Source organism: Mesoplodon densirostris, chromosome 1 (assembly GCF_025265405.1).
Source record: "Mesoplodon densirostris isolate mMesDen1 chromosome 1, mMesDen1 primary haplotype, whole genome shotgun sequence".
Taxonomy (NCBI): Eukaryota; Metazoa; Chordata; class Mammalia; order Artiodactyla; family Ziphiidae; genus Mesoplodon; species Mesoplodon densirostris.
The window spans coordinates 86,723,721-86,739,346 of NC_082661.1; positions in this window are offsets into that span (position 1 = coordinate 86,723,721).

Genomic DNA, 15,626 nt, shown 5'->3' on the forward strand with positions numbered 1-15,626 from the left:
GAGACCACAAGAACGCTCCTGGCCATAGCAATGGATTCCTGGGTTAGGGTGGCAATGTAGCTGTTCTCTGGGAATTGCAAGCTTTCTTAAGAAATCTCTATTTTACTATAGTTATCCTTCTTTGTGCAATTGCAGTGGGGCTGAGTGGAAACACCTGGTTTGTGCTATATTATGACTGCATGCTTGAATGTTTGCGGTTTCGGGCTCTCTCTCTCACTCTCTCACACTCTCCCTCACTCCCCTCTCTACCCCCAACCCTTCTCTCAGTACTACTGTCTCTCTGTCTGTCTCTCTTTTGTTACTTTTTTATGTGTGTGTGGTGGTCACTGCTCAGTGTTATGTGCAGAATGGTTTGGGTTTTTTTTTTTTTTTTTTTGGTCCAGCATTGCATCCTGCCATACCCATGAGCAAATAGTTGGCATTAATTACATATCACTGTCACCCTCTGAACTTTGAAAACTGCCACCTTAAGACTTGGTACAGTGGAAGAGAATTTTTCTCTCCAATAAACGTTTTGCTTCAGGGTATACTCTTGGGTTTTTTTCCAGGTGTATTATGTATGAACTTTGTACGATGTATAGCCAGAGTTTTATTTATTTTTTTAAAAAAGAAACATTTTCTTGATAAAGGAGTAATGGTAGCCTAGCTTGTTCTTCTTGTAAAAGTGATGCCTCTTAAAAGAAGTCCTACTCTCTAGCGTTTAGTAAAAGAATCAGATCTTTTCTTTCTTGTTACCTTGGAGTCTTAAAAACTGATTGCTAAGGTGAAACAATTCAATATGTAAGTATGCAGTTAAGTGCCTTTTGGAGGATTTCTTGGAAGACCATGTAAGAAGATACTTAAGGGAGGTAGCAAAGATTTGGACAGTCTGTCTAAGTAAAGGCAGAAAGAAGGGTTGTCCAGGTTGTACTGGACACTTCTCTCCCCCACCCCTTTCTTGATCGTTTTATGTGACAGATATTAACTTCTCACACTGCCACCTCTTTTAAAAAATGCCCTTTACTTATATCAGTGGTCATACTGGGCCATTTTCAGGTAACTTTTTTTTTTACATGATTCAAAATGGGATAATATTCAGACAACAGAGCATTTTGGAGGTTAGTATGAGCTGCTCAAGTATGGACTGTAAGTCCTGGGAGAATGATATCACTGTACCTTTTCCCCACTCCTCCTCACCCACCTCAGCCTGTACACTCCCTGCCTTTAATGGAAATGTGTTGAAAACAGGTGCTTCTCAAAAGCAGCTTGGCCACAGCCTGAACTGTGTCCTGTTTTCCCTTCTTGACCCAATAGGCACATGGATTCTCTTTTCCAGGTGAGAGGATAGATTTGCATTTCTAGGTGTACTCTCAGGTCCTCTAGATGATGTTTGTGAAAGGAACTAGAGATGTGTAGTGTGCCATGAAACAGTAAAACCAGCTACCTTGGAATCATTAATGCAGGGGGTGGTACTAGAGTTAGAGGTAATCATAAGGGCAGATGACATTTGTACCTCAGTCTACCAAAAGTGTAGCAGTAAGTTTAACTTACTAGGCATTTCCTAGGAGCAAATGCTTCTAATTTGTGAGTATTCTCACAAGTTGAGCCATGCACATAATTGGACAGAAATGTGGAAATGAGTGGCTTCCTTCTGGTAAGAGGAACAATGGACCATGTTACTTACCTATCACTCTAGTAGAGGATGTAATTTTCCCTTCTAAGCAAGGGAAATGGCAGTGCTAAATAGTTTTGTAACTTTTTGAATGAGAAACTTTTAGGTAAAGATAAACTGTCAGATAATATTTTCAGATGCATTTACATTGACTATGGGGAAAAGATTGTGAAAAAAGTTAGTCATTTTTTTTTAATTTTAAAGACTTGAGAACTTCTGTTACATGAAGTGACAATGTAAAAACACATTTAGTTTTATACTAAATCTTTTTTAAGGTCTTGGCATTTAATATAAAGCAAATCCACACATTTTCTAACTTTCCACAAGTTCCAAAAAGGGAAGGAAGAAACCTCAGTCTTGAAATTTTGGTTTTTAAAAATCATGACACCGTTTTACCATGAAATTGAGTGGCTAACTTTTGGTAACAGCTTTTGTTTATTTGTATGTTTGTAATAATGGACCTTTTAAAACACAGGAATGTTTTGGTTTGTACAGACTTTGGAAAATGTGTGTTAATAAAAATTCATATTGACTTAAAAAATACTAGCAAACAGAATCCAACAGCACATTAAAAGGATCATACACCATGATCAAGTGGGGTTTATCCCAGGAATGCAAGGATTCTTCAATATATGCAAATCAATCAATGTGATACACCATATTAACAAATTGAAGGAGAAAAACCATATGATCATCTCAATAGATGCAGAGAAAGCTTTTGACAAAATTCAACACCCATTTATGATAAAAACTCTGCAGAAAGTAGGCATAGAAGGAACTTACCTCAACATAATAAAGCCCATATATGACAAACCCACAGCCAACATCGTTCTCAATGATGAAAAACTGAAACCATTTCCACTAGATCAGGAACAAGACAAGGTTGCCCACTCTCACCACTATTATTCAACATAGTTTTGGAAGTTTTAGCGACAGCAATCAGAGAAGAAAAAGAAATAAAAGGAATCCAACTCGGAAAAGAAGTAAAGCTGTCACTGTTTGCAGATGACATGATACTATACAGAGAATCCTAAAGATGCTACCAGAAATCTACTAGAGCTAATCAATGCATTTGGTAAAGCAGCAGCATACAAAATTAATGCACAGAAATCTCTTGCATTCCTATACACTAATGATGAAAAATCTGAAAGAGAAATTAAGGAAACACTCCCATTTGCCACTGCAACAAAAAGAATAAAATACCTAGGAATAAACCCACCTAAGGAGACAAAAGAGCTGTATGTAGAAAATTATAAGACACTGATGAAAGAAATTAAAGATGATTCAAACGGATGGAGATATATACCATGTTCTTGGATTGGAAGAATCAACATTGTGAAAACGACTATATTACCAGAAGCAATCTGCATATTCAGTGCAATCCCTATCAAAATACCAATGGCCTTTTTCACAGAACTAGAACAAAAAATTTCACAAGTTGTATGGAAACACAAAAGACCCCGAATAGCCAAAGCAATGTTGAGAAAGAAAAACAGAGCTGGAGGTATCAGGCTCCTAGACTTTAGACTATACTACAAAGCTATAGTAATCAAGACAGTATGGTACTGGCACAAAAACAGAAATATAGATCAATGGAAGAGGATAGAGAGTCCAGAGATAAACCCATGCACATATGGTCACCTTATTTTTTATAAAGGAGGCAAGAATATACAATGGAGAAAAGACAGCCTCTTCAATAAGTGGTGCTGAGAAAACTGGACAGCTACATGTAAAAGAATGAAATTTGAACACTCCCTAACACCATACACAAAAATAAACTCAAAATTGATTAAAGACCTAAATGTAAGGCTAGACACTATAAAACTTTTAGAGGAAAAGATAGGCAGAATGCTCTATGACATAAATCACAACAAGATCCTTTTTGACCCACCTCCTAGAGAAATCAAAATAAAAACAAAAAGAAACAAATGGGACCTAATGAAACTTAAAAGCTTTTGCACAACAAAGTAAAACATGAACAAGATGAAATGACAACCCTCAGAATGGGAGAGAATATTTGCAAATGAAGCAACTGACAAAGGATTAATCTCCAAAAGTTACAAGCAGCTCATGCAGCTCTATGTCAAAAAAAACAAAGAACCCAATCTAAAAATGGGCAGAAGACTGAAATAGACATTTCTCCAAAGAAGATATACAGATTGCCAACAAACACATGAAAGGATGCTCAACATCACTAATCAATAGAGAAATGCAAATCAAAAGTACAATGAGGTATCACCTCACACCAGTCAGAAAGGCCATCATCAAAAAATCTACAAACAGTAAATGCTGGAGAGAGTGTGGAGAAAAGGGAACCCTCTTGCACTGTTGGTGGGAATGTAAATTGATACAGCCACTATGGAGAACAGTATGGAGGTTCCTTAAAGAACTAAAAATAAAGCTACCATATGACCCAGCAATCCCACTACTGGGCATATACCCTGAGAAAACCCTAACTCAAAAAAAAAAAACAAAAACTCATGTACCACCATGTCCATTGCAGCTCTATTTACAATAGCCAGGACATGGAACAACCTAAGCATCCATCGACAGATGAATGGATAAAGAAGATGTGGCATATACATACAATGGAATATTACTCAGCCATAAAAGGAAATGAAACTGAGTTATTTGTAGTGAGGTGGATGGACCTAGAGTCTGTCATACAGAGTGAAGTAAGTCACAAAGAGAAAGCCAAATACTGTATGCTAACACATATATAGGGAATCTAAAAAAGAAAAACAAAAGGGTTCTGAAGAATCTAGGGGCAAGACAGGAATAAAGACACAGACCTACTAGAGAATGGACTTGAGGATATGGGGAGGGGGAAGGGTAAGCTGAGACAAAGTGAGAGAGTGGCATGGACATATATACACTACCAAACGTAAAATAAATAGCTAGTGGGAAGCAACCGCATAGCACAGGGAGATCAGCTCGGTGCTCTGTGACCACCTAGAGGGGTGGGATAGGGAGGGTAGGAGGGAGATGCAAGAGGGAGGAGATATGGGGATATATGTATATATATATCTGATTCATTTTGTTATAAAGCAGAAACTAACGCACCATTGTAAAGCAATTATACTCCAATAAAGATGTTAAAAAACAAAAAAAGAAAGATTAGGTCATGAGCCCACTTGACTGGGATTAGTGTCCTTATAAAAGAAGCCTCAGAAAGTTAGCCTCATTCCATGGGAGGACTCAGCAAGAAGTTGGCAGTCTGCAATACTTAAGAGGCCTCCAGAACTTAAGAGCCTCCAGAATAGTGAGAAATCAATTTAAGTTGTTTATAAGCTACCAAGTATGATATTTTGTTATAGCAGCCCAGACAGACTAATGTTATTGAAATTGGGGGTCTGGCTGCTCGCTGCTCAAAAGCCAATAAAGAGGCAAAGTTGGTGGAAAGGAAAGCTTCTGTAGTTCAGATGTCGGCAAGAGCTTTTATCGATGGAGAGAGGGGGCTACATACAGAAACAGCACAGTAAGCTCTGACAGCCATCAGAATCGTGGCAGCTTATGTCATGGCTGCAGTCTGGTCATCATGTAGTTAACCGCTTCCACCTGGTGAGGGGTTTCAGCATCTATGAGACAGCTCACAGGATGTGGCTCGGAATATTATCTATAGCCCTTGAAGAGGAACTAAAGGCCCTTGACTTTGCTTAATGACTAAAGTATTGTTATTTAGCCTTGTTGGACTGTTTTCCCTTGTTTCTGCATTTTCTCACTTCTCTGATTAAACTTCTTCTTTAGCTAAAGTTTTTCCACAGACAAAAGGCAGGCTGAGGACATGCGGGGCAGGGACCATAGGGTTCTGTTCTGTTTCACTAAGACAGAAACCAAGATCTGGGTGAGAGCTGTGTTTATTGCTACTGGGGTGTCACTGCTTCTACACTCTCTCATTGACAGAGCATAGAAATACATGTGTGTATACTAATCCGTGTATATACACATATTAATAAACTTCTCTATACATAACCATCTGTATTTATATTATTCTAAATATTAGTTTATACTGGCATCTCCAACTCTATTTCATCACCATCACATGGATCATTGTAGCCTCCTCTCCTTGTTTATCAGTAATCTCCCATTCCAACAGTGAAAAACCGGCTTCCCCCATCTGCCATACATTTACCCAATTGTCCAATTCCAGTATATACTTATAGCAGTACCAGAATTGTTAATACTTACCCCCAGGGGAAACAACTTTGTCAACTGGACTATAGTGTTCATGTAAGTTTCTTTTGCTCTTAGTTTTACAAATTCCTTTTCGTTTCTAAAGTTACTTAGGTCAACAATTCCCTCCCCTCCCGCCTGCCCCCAGCAAAACCATCCCCTTCAGTGGTGTGGTTTCACATGCATTTGTAATACAATTAGATCCTCTGGCCAAAATCTGTATTCCCTTTTGGGATCCCCTGGCCTCCTAGATGATTTCTTAAAATTTGCATACATTAAACTGTACAGTTAGAAAATTAAAAAGTGAAAATATATAAGCTAAGTGATCAACTCATGCAATTAAATGCAAAGAAAGCAGGAGGAAAGCAATAGAGATAACATTAGAAATTAACAAAACATAAAACAAAGAAACTATTTAAAAAGAGTAATAAAACCAAAAGCTGCTTTTTTTGAGAAAAATGAAACAATTGACAAGCTCTTAGGAAGATTTAAGAAAATAAGACAAATAATTTAAAAATAATAAAGGAAATAAAATTAAAAGTATGTAAAATACTTAAAGAACATAATACTATGAATAAATTTGGAGCAGTGCATTTGAAAATTTAAGTAAAATGACAAATTTTAAAGAAAATATAAATTAAATTTTTGATTTAAGATAAAATAGAAAACTTGAGAGAATACTATCAGTAAATAAATAGAATAGTCATAATGCTCCAAAGGATAATAGAACCAGATGGTTCACAGGTGTGTTTTATCAAATATTCAAGAAGTCAATAACTCCTACTAGTATACAAATTGTTTCTGAGGATAGAGAGAGAAGGAAAGCTTTCCAATCAATTTTGTGAAGCAAAGAAAACCTTTACAAGAAAACTAGACAAAGGCAGTCTGAGAAAGAAAAATTAGAAGACATTCTCATTCTGGGACATGAAAACATAAATCCAAGAGAAATACTTTATGGTTATAGTCTATATATGGTTTTGTAAATAACTTTATATTCTCTGTGTATTTATATAAAATATACATAATTTTTGTAAATACATATAAAATCAGGACTTGTACAACAAACCAGATGTTGGCATTAACTTTGTATTTTATCTTACCCAAAATGCAGATGCAATAATCATTTTTATTATATAGTGTTTAAAAGTACTTTCCAATTCTTAGTTCAGTCCTCTATAGATCCCTTGAGAGTAGTTTCATTTTACTTTTTTATGGTTACTTCATTTAACCTGAATTTGTAATGAGCATGAAATGGGAATTTTAAAGGTATTTGCCCAAGTTCTTGTCAGAGAAGAATGTCATGACATTTAACCCCGAGAGGCTCCAGATACTGAACCAGTCTCTGCCCTCGTTGGTGCCTGCCATTCAGCCCCCTACCTGAATGCTCCAAAGACCTGCCTGCAAAGGAGAAAGCCTCAAGGTGGCTTGAGGATGTGTGTCGTTTTCATCTCTGACAGAATTCTTTGGGAGCACTGGGTGAATAGATAAGAGACGTTCCTTCCTCACTATTCTCACCCCTCCCGGGAAACTGATTACGATCCAAGACACATGTAGACTGAAGAACTGCTTTGATTGAAAGGACTTGGTTCCTTGCTCTCATGGTATTAAGTGGCTGGGGTGGGGTAGAGGTTTATGAGGGTGATCATAAAAGAGAAGCCAGGGAATGACCTGCTTTTAACCCAACCTCTGCATCACGTGGACTCAGGGACAATTTCTACGTAGAATCTCAGCTTTCCTTGCCAATGTCAACTTGAGTAGTGTGGATCAGAAACACAGATCCTCCCAAGGGTGTTAAATATAAATGTGAGTATAACAATCATGTCAACTGGGCTTTAGAAACATTTCCTTTGAACTTACATTTGAATATATTTGCCTGATTGTGGATATCATGTGTGCATGAACCCCTAAGCAGTATCCCACATGGTGAGTGAGCACTCCCACAGAGATATCGACAAGGCTGAAGATGAAAACAAGGTCTGGAAGTAGTTTACTTGTGCTAAAAAAATGTATTCTGGGCTTCCCTGGTGGCGCAGTGGTTGAGAGTCCGCCTGCCGATGCAGGGGACACGGGTTTGTGCCCCGGTCCGGGAGGATCCTACATGCCGTGGAGCGGCTGGGCCCGTGAGCCATGGCCGCTGAGCCTGCGCGTCCGGAGCCTGTGCTCCGCAATGGGAGAGGCCACAACAGTGAGAGGCCCGCGTACCGCAAAACAAACAAACAAACAAAAATGTATTCTGATACTTGTTCAGATAGTAGGGTGGACTGTTGCAGTAGGTGTAGGGGCTACTGCAATGGGGTTTTGCAGCAAGGAGAGATTGGGCTTAACTCAGGATACAACAAAGAAAAGTAGGGATTTACAGCCAAAGAGCAGGGTGGGAGGAGGGGGTCAGTGGATGAAAAATTATGATGAGAGTATGGTGATACTTGCTAAACTGACCTAATGAGATTCTTGCTGAAGGCAGGCTGGGGTGATATGATATTATCTGGGGATGGTGGTAGGGGATGAGAAATTTGGCCAGATGTCCAGAGTCATCAGATTCCAGGGTGGGGGATTTGGGCTAAACTGACTTAGCAGGATTCTTGCTAAAACTGGGCTATGCAGGCCCTCCCAGGATGGACACTGAAGATCCAAGCCTAAGCAGCTCAGACCAGCCTGACTACAGGTCAAGGAGAGAGTCTGTCACTTGTTGGGAGAGGACACCCGTATGCAACAATGAACACAGGAGAGGTCAGCGATGGTTCAGTCCTGAATTTGAGGGTGGTTTAACAATGATAGAGACCATCATTGTGTGTTCATATTGATACACATTTTACATATCTGAGGAGAATGGGAAGAAAGGATGTTTAGAAAAGAATGGGATCGGGCTTCCCTGGTGGCGCAGTGGTTGAGAGTCCGCTTGCCGATGCAGGGGACACGGGTTCATGCCCCGGTCCGGGAAGGTCCCACATGCCGCGGAGCGGCTGGGCCCGTGAGCCATGGCTGCTGAGCCTGCACGTCCGGAGCCTGTGCTCCGCGACGGGAGAGGCCACAACAGTGAGAGGCCCGCGTACCACAAAAAAAAAAAAAAAGAAAAGAAAAGAATGGGATCAAGCTGACATGGAATGTGGGCCCAAATATCAAATTCAATGAAAAGAGCCAGTTACAAAACTGTGTGTTTAGTATAATTCCATATTTTGTAAAAATGAATGGTAATAATAAATAGTTTATATAGAGGGAAGGAAAAAGTTTTGGAATGTAAACAGAATTGTTAAAAATAGTTTTCATTGGGGAATAGAATTAGAGTGAAGGTTCAAGTTTCATGGTATAGGTTTGAGTAATTTTTTAGTTGTTGTAGTTTTCTTTTTATAACAAACACTACCTTAGCAATTAGGAAAAAAATATTTTTAAATGGGCAAGGGGCTAAAGGGGCAACAGAGCCCTCATCTCTCCTTAGCACTGTCTAGGAAAGAGTTCAACCAAAGAAGTCATATCAACTAACTCACTGACCCCAAAGGTGATACTCGAATCCTGTTGTCAGCTGCTCTTCCCCCAGGCAGGACACAGAGTTCACCAGCTTTCAGCCTGCAACTCAGGCAGTGGCTGTGTGAGCTTCTTAAATGCCAGGTACATAGGAAAAATTTGTATGGGAACAAAGGTATAAGAGAGCGAATCAGGAGAATGTCAATATCAAATACTCAATGTGCCAACAAAGTAAGTCCTTAGTAGAATGAGCACAGGTCCAGCAAACTTTAAAAGTAAATCTGTGCCAGTGGGTCCCACGGGAAGTCAGAGCCTCTTTCCCAAAGGCAGGAAATGAGAATCACCCCTTCCAGCATTGGCTTTATCTATAACCCTGGATTTGACACTGAGTTGTACCCCTTATTAGCTGTGTGATATCAGGGAAGTTACTTAACCTCTCTGACCCTTGGTTTCTTCATCAGTAAAATGTGGAATAATAGTATCTACCTAATAAGACTGTTGTGTGGATGATCACAATATGCCTCAGCTTGGGGGCTGGCATATAAATGAAGGCCCAGTAAGTATCTGCAATTAAAAAACCTATAACAAAAGAAAACAAGTATGTACAAAACAAAATCCCAAACAACCACAGACAACTCTATATGCTAAAACACAAAAGCATTAAATAAAGGTTTATTGGCATCATATTACAGACACATTTTATCTTATGCAAGCATTACAGCAAATTCTGTATAGTGAGATATATAAACAAATAGAAAGAAAGGTTGTTGTGATATAGTATAAGACAACATTAGATGGAGAAAACCTACACAGTAAAAGGAACTTAGTGATCCTTCGTGAATTATTTCTCTTTTGTCTCTAGCTCTTCATATTTATCCATGTCAAAGATAATTTGTTGATAAATGTCCAGGCCAACCTCTGAATATGTTTTAAATTTTACCCATTTTTATCAATTGTCTCCTCATGTATTCTATTCTGTAAGTTCACTAATAAGCACTAGAGCTCACACCACACAAATGGAAATAGAAAGATGCATACATTTGGAGCCAGATGTATCCATTTTTTTTCTTTTTTTTTTCTTTCAGATGTATCCATTTTTTATTCAATTTGTGACCTTGAGCACATTATGTAATTTCTTTGTTCTTTGGGATCTTTGTCTGTTCAATGAGACTGCAATAATGTCTTCATCTCAGAGTTGTTATGGGGACTAAGTAATTGTATCTCACATGCCTGGCACTCAGTATGTGCTTAAAGGTTGTTAGTTTCCCTGCTTTACCAAAAGGAATCTTAAGAGATCATTACCCTTCTCATTTTACAAATGAGAAAGCTCAAGACCACAGAAGTTAAAAAAACCTCACATCCTGAGTCCCATTTCTACACTCTTTCCACTGCTGTCCTTTCTCTTATTAGCTTGTTTATCTTCAATAGAGAAGAGAAAACTCAGTGGAATCAAAAAGTATTGTTTTCCTTTTTTTAATATAGGTAAGCCACCAAGAGATTTTTAAAGGAGGAGTAAGTTTTATGAAAGCTAATAAGTAGTCTAAGAACCGTTTTAAATCCTCAGAGATATTAAAAACAGAAGTTCTGTTTTTCCAAGATTTCCATGGCAGAACATAAGTATTCTGTATGCTTTGGCACCAAAAACTCCAGCACTGACTATTTATCTGCACATTTGAACTCAGGCCTTCGGAATGCTTGCCCATCGAATCGGCAAAGGAATTGGAGTTCAGTATTCAGAGCAGTGAAGTTTGCTCAGCACACAGCTGTATTTGAAGCCCAGCTCTCTTCCATTAGTCAGCGGAACTTGCACAAAATGCAAATAATTTAAATGTAAGTGCTGGGATCTTACCCTGCTTTCATATCTTTGTCATCTTTTTCCATACCTGAAGATCACCTGTGGATAAGCCAAGAGAACTCGTGATCATGTGCATGATGGAAAAAGTCAAAATTGGGCAACCTGTAATTTAGACCTTGGCCTCTTTATTTGAGGAAGAATGGCAAGCTTTATTTGGCAGGAAGGAGATATTCAATACTACCATTAAAAATAGCCAGAAGAATCTGTTATTTCTTTAAAAACATGTTTTTAAAATGACATTTTACCATAGTAAAATTGGTTGAATTTTATTTGGTTATTTAAAAAATATATGTACCTTTATTTGTCTCTCTCAGTTGTTTCACTTGCCTCTTTGCTGGTCTCAAGTAAAGTTCTTACTACATCCAGAAGCACCAGGAAACTTTAAATGTCACTAAGGCTACTTGTGGCTGCTCTGATACTTGGAAACACAGCCATTGGAAATGGGCCATATTTGTGACTACGCCAGTTGCTCTTAGCAAATTGCTCACACAGCAAACTATATCTGTGGTTATAACTCTTAAATATTTCAGCCACAATCCAGGTATTTTAAGCATATGAATCCACAGAAGGGCACAAAATTGGTCAGTCAAATGCAGAGGCCTGTGTGACATCTCTGTGGCTTTTGAGGGTAACAAACTGCTTCCAAAAACTGCTGGTTGATTTGGCATTGGGGAAATTTTCCAACCTGCATGGTAAAAGTAGCAATATGTTAATTCTATTTAATAGGTCAGAGTTCATTTTATAGGAGGGATGAGACTGAACAGTCAAACCTCTAACCCTGCTATGTATTAACGTACTTGGTTCTGTTTATTACAAATAATTTTTCTCAGAAGCAAAATCCTGTCAGAATTATAATTAAATACGGACATTTGGGAGTCTTGTCAAGTGTATCTTAAAACAACTGTTTATATAATTCTGTGCTGCCTTATTTACACAATGTAGAAAGATTATACCAAGGGCTAAACTATAGACAAGAAATGGATATTTGCTCCTTTCCAAATTATGACAATTTGATTAGATATTAATATTGGCAAGTATTTACACAAGCAGAGAGAGACTGGAAACATTTTGAAATTGCTTCTTAAAGCTCACTTTCTGACAATAACACTGAACTCAAAAACAAAGCAATGCATTCATCGCTTCTCTTAGTTGTAAGATGGTTATTATTATTTTTTTTACTGTTCTGTCTGGATCTCATCACCCATAACAAGAACCCATCTGCTGTAACTTCTTTGTTTTACACCTTAGTCTCAATTCATAAAATTATTTCAAATTATGAAGTCTTGGGACATGTCCACATCCTGGGAGCCTGCTTGACATGTCCCTGCTTCAAAGTTTCTAGACTCTAAGTTTCTAACAAGTTTCCAGAAAACCTTACACTTTTCCGAAAATTCTCCCCTGTAGGGTAATAGGATGACAAGTTACATTCATTCTTCTCTCCGTTTTCTAAGCGGTCCTTTACTAGGATGCAATGTCCCTCCCAGCACTACTCTCTTCCCCCTCTAACACTTGATGCCACACTATCTTCATTAGAATCTGAATAATGACTATATAGCAACATAACTACCCCTAAGGCCTTGCACTCTTCCATCTTGGAACCAATTATTTTTATGTGATGGCGATCAATAGCCTTCTATATATTTTACACTTTGAAAGAATATTGTAAAATATCTTTGAAAGAGGTATAAGGGTGGATATGAAAAGCCATTCTAAGTAATTTAATCTCTAAACTTTGATTTATTTCTCAAAGGTTGAGGAAGGGGAATGCAAACAAACAGAAATGAAGGAAATCTTACCCAGGTACATGATCAACCATTCCTAGCAAATAGTGGGATGCAATTTTAATAGAGTGGATGGTGATCTATTAAATTTTCTAGTGCCAGGTTGTGTGTAGAACAGAATCCAAAACCTTAATAAAATTAAGCTGTATTAGATCTCTCACTTCCCTTGATCTCTCAGACCACTTTGAGAACAAAATTAGATAAAACTACACTTTGCTCCATGCTCCATTTCCTCTCTCTCTTCTTCTTTCTCCCATTTCCCACCTTCACAACAACAACAAAGACCCAAATCCCAGGCTACTGCATATTTTTCTGACCAAAACTCTCTGGGAAAAACACAATGATGAGTGTGCCCTGATGTCTCCCAGGTCCTGCGGACAACTTCAAACAGAGTACAGCTGAAATCGGGCTGCAGTCACTTTGCTTGGTCCTGGGGGAAGGACCCAAAGGCAAGTTCCCAGCTGACTTTATCTCTATTGCACCATACCTAAGTGGGGAAGGAAGTGGCTGGAGATGCTCCAAATGACCTTGTTCTTCAAGTTAGATGCTGGGTTTTGTTTTGAAGCCAGCCAGTGAAGAGAGACAAAGGTGCATAGTCTGGGTGAGTGGCTGCATGCCTTCTGGAGTGAAGAAGTGTTTAAAATGAACTCCTGGAGTGAACATTAAACTGGGAGTACAGGAATCTGGGTTCTAGTCTTAGCTGAGCCTCAGTTTCCTTATCTGTAAATTGAGATAGTTGAACTAGATGATCTCTAAGAGGCATTAGTAATGTGTTGGAAGAGATTCCTATTGGTTTCAGGTCCAACAAATTCCTTGAATTGTATTCAAAACGTGTGTGTGTGTGTGAGTGTGTGTGTGTGTGTGTGTGTTTTCAATGGTGTCTGGACCTCCCAAACTATTAAAAACCATTAAAAAAAAACAAAAAAACAACAACAAAAAAAACCAATAAAACTGATTTCAAACTCTAAAGTTCATCTAAGTGATTTTTTATTTGAAGTCGCTTCATTTGGCTTTTTAGGATACAAAAATCACAACTTTTCCAAGTGTATTCGGAGTAACTAAAATAAGCAATGCATATATCCTTTCCAGCACTAATCCTCTGATGCTTGTTAAAAAAATTAATCTAGACATTGATTATAACTTAACCAAGAAAATCATCTGCTATAAACTTTTATAGATTCTAAATAGTTTTAGATTTAAATAATTGACTAATGAACTTAACAGCCTCAGTTTTTGTGTACATGCAAACCTAGATTAGAATACTTTCTGTCTCTAAAATAATCATAACTTTTTTTTTCTTACAAGTTTGAAGCTGTCAATTATGGGTTACACACACAGTCTTAACGAAATTTGAAATGGTCTTTAAGAATGAGTTGCTTTGAAGTCATAAATAAGACAAAAATTTTATTTCCTTTTGGAAAATAATCCATAAGTGACTTCTTTTCCCTAAGAATTGGTGATTTATATTCTAGTAAGGATTTTGGAGTCTAAACAATTCTATTACTTATTTGTTTTGACTATGAGAACTTTCTTTTTATTTCTCTGGTATTCAATTTCCTTTTGCACCTGAAAAATAGAGATAGTAAACTCAAATAAAATATCCTCAGAGATTCCTCCCCACTCAGTGATACTATGGCTATACTTGGTATTCTAAATGCCCTGTTCTCAATATAGCTATCCCAGAGCTTAATGGAGAAAAGGTGGTGTTTTCATATTAGCTTTCTAGTTCTTTTGTTAATTAAGAACAAATTTGTCTTTCTTGTCCTCAGTTCACCTGAATGCTCCTAAAATCTAAACACATTAGTAAATAAAAGAGCTTTGTTTTTAATAGGTTTCTCTCTTCCTTTATGAGTGATAGAAGTTTTACAATGTGTGTTTAATTTTCCCATAATTTTTAAAAGGCAAATTTCACTGGGGCCATGAAAGAATTCTCTGGTATATCCAGACTACATAGAATCCGCCATCCCAGTTGGCTAAAAAATAAAAGCTTGGTTAAATTGACTTGGCCTGGCTCCCAGCGTTTCCCAGGCATTTAGCAATATCTGAGAGTTAAGTCCATCACCTTCAGAAGCTGCAATAACTCTGATTCACTGTAGTCCCATTTAGCACATTGCTCTGTAATAATATATTTGTGAGTAATATGAGAAAGTTGATTCTCCTTCCAAAGGCACCGTATTTATAACTTAGGATAAGAAGGTACCTGGGATATTGTCAATTTTAAAGTTCTCCTTCCAAGTAGGTTGGTTATGTGGCCACTGGGGACATGCTCTTTCTTCCTTTTAAAAAATTATTTCAGGTGTCACAATGCTTCATACAGATATGATACATTTTGTTTTGATATCTTAACACTGATGAATTGGATGACACATTTTTAGGGGGGTTATTTTCTCCTACGGTGGTCCTTTCATAAGGACAACCACTTATACTCCCCAAACCATAGTGACTTTATACTCCATAAGAATGCTACTCATGTACACCCACCATATGAAAGGTGGTGCCAGCACATAGGGGAAATGTAGTGGTTAAGGAATTACACCTGACCCACTTGTAGTTACAGAAACACTTTCTAATTTAGAATCATAGAATTCTACAAAAGACAATGTCTCATGATAGAAGGTATCCTATAATATCATCTTATCCAAATCTATCACCACCTAATTTTATAAATGGGAAAGAGGAACAAGGGGAGGTAACAGATTTTCCTAAA